Source organism: Lissotriton helveticus, chromosome 3_1, assembly GCF_964261635.1.
Source record: "Lissotriton helveticus chromosome 3_1, aLisHel1.1, whole genome shotgun sequence".
NCBI classification, from domain to species: domain Eukaryota; kingdom Metazoa; phylum Chordata; class Amphibia; order Caudata; family Salamandridae; genus Lissotriton; species Lissotriton helveticus.
The window spans coordinates 188003754-188006355 of NC_136061.1; positions in this window are offsets into that span (position 1 = coordinate 188003754).

Here is a 2602-nt window from a genome sequence, read left to right on the forward strand (position 1 = left end):
TTTTGGGGCCTACACAAAACATGGCTGCCTGTGAATCCATCAAGGCTATGGCTTGCAATTTAATGAGAAGGGAGCATGCGCAGACTGTGGCAGCTTTCCTCATGACAAAAAGTCAAGGACAACCTGAACTGTACATTCTTGTGACTGTGCCAATGTACCAGTTAGTTAAAAATATCCGTTCTGACTACGCTGTGGAAGGAAGAAAGAGAATCAGAATGAAACATTTTTCCTAGTAAATGTTGCAAATGTTTATAAATGTAGTTATTCATGTATGCTTCTTTTGTTAAAACTGGTGAAGTCAGGTTTTTAGAATGAGTCAGGGGAGTGAGAACTCATGCCATCATGACTGACCAATCACGTACAGGTTTCCTGAAAGATGCTACATCTTTGTGTAATCTGCCAATAATTAGGGTATAAAGACTGTCCTCTCTGGATGGGGGCTGGCGTTCTCAGCTCAGCTGGCTTCTTGCTCATTTTAGCTTAGGCTTTGCTTCATTCTATGGGTTAGGAACGAGATCGTCACGGGTGCAGCCTTGGGCGTCCGAGGAGAGTCAGGGGGAGGTTTCTTGCTTCCACGTCATATCTTGGCACTTCAGGCCACATTCCTTTGAGGCCTATGAAGGAGGGGCTTCTTTCTTCTTTAGACACAGACAGACAGAGAGTGCAGTGGATCAGGATAGAATTAGATGCTAAACTTTAAGTTTATGCTTTGACTAATTAATTAGGTCTAAAAAGATTTATTTGATTTATTCATTTATTTCTCTTAATGGGAGATTTTTTGCAAACTATTTAATTATTGATTAGCTTTGCAAGACTATTTTTCTTAGAAACTCTTTAAGACTTTTGCGCCACATTTTCATAACTACATGTAATGCTTATATGCAGACTGTAATGTGTTCTGTATTATTGATATTTTTCCTGTTTTCCAAATTCTGTAACCTGATTGATATTTTACTAATGAATAAAGGGTCAGAGAAAAATTAACTTTTTGACTAGAAAATAAAACCCTTTAAAATACTCAACAACTCTCTTTATTGGCTTAAATAATAATTGCATTTTTGAATGTTCATCTTTATTAAAATCTCCTGAAGGTAATACATGGTGTGAAGGGCCCAACACCTTTTGAGCGGTAAATTAGAGGCAGCATGAGGGTTTTGCATTGAGAAACTACCAGAAGAAATTACCGCTCCATCATCACCACCCCCTTTTGTACCGCTTTGTTCGCCATAAGTTGGCAGGGTATGCTCAGACGTGAGCCCCTTGCTCACTTTGCCACTGGATTCAAGCAACCCTGGCTGAAGACGACTGGAATGCCAGAAACCGGTCCTAGCAAGCTTGTTTCCGGTCCAGGGAAGGCATGGTTTGGCAGTTCGGGCTGGACTGTTCCCATGAGACACAGAGTCAGACTGATTTGCATATGGCCATGTCTGAACTGGGGTGGCAGAGTGGGCTAAAGAACGGTGATGGATTAAACCCAGATCTTTTGACTGGGTGTGAGTGTTTGATTGGTTCAGATGCTCCGTCCATCACCACCCCCTTTTGTACCGCAGGCTCTGATTAGGACTTTTAAACCTTGCACCTGCCAGTCTTTTGTGCCCCAGACAGTTTTTGTCTCAATGTTGTCTTTCCAAAAGTCAAAACCTAATGTGGACAATCAAGCATAAAGGGCCGCAGAATAAATGTGCTTAGTATTAGTCAACATACTTTTCATGCCTGTCTTATTAACATTTTTAAAGTAAAATGCTTCTGGATTTGTGACATTAAAGCCTGAGAAGTATGGAAATTTTTCATAGAATGTTCTAGAGCTACCCTTTGGTGGCGTTGGACAATGTTCCCATTGATTATAAGTTAAAACATTTCTAGGGTTTGCAGATTTGTGCAAAAAATGATGACCATAATGATTAAAACAATACATTTGTTCGTAATCTGATGAACCTTCTAAGTATTCATGTTTCGTAAATTTTGCTGACATTTTTAAATCTGTCATCATGTTATTAACAGTCTCAAAGTCCCAATCATCAGAAAATGTACTGGGTGAAACAAAATCAGTCAAGGAAACCTTAAATTGGTGTGGAATCTTCAACAGCTCGACTGGACCATAAATGTCATAGTCAGTTCTGTCCCATGTATACCACCTGGTAGGGGAACGGCTGTGATGTTCACTGATGACAGGTCTCTCTGTTCACGATGAGATGATTTGTGTGGCTTCAGGAGCAAGTTGATGTTCTTACTTGCTGTGTCCATTTTACTATATTTTCCATCCATCAGTTTTTCCAAACTTAAAACAAGAATGAGCCAAAGTAGGAAAAACGGTACACCTAACAATCCAAAATGCAACCCCCGGTGAAACCAGATATGTATTTGCAAGCTGGTGAAAAAGTTCTGTTACTTGTTCCTTGAAAGTTTTATTTGCTGGCGTCATTTCAGGTTCACTGGGATCCTCAGAAAACGTATCAAAGTTGATGAAATAGCCAGAGGCAGTTCTGTCAATTGTTGGTATTGCATCCGGATTATTTGAAATCGCTGGAGCTGCTTGTTCCCTTGACATATTAGTATAGTCAGATGCTACATCATTGTAGACGGGAGTTTCTTGACGAACTGT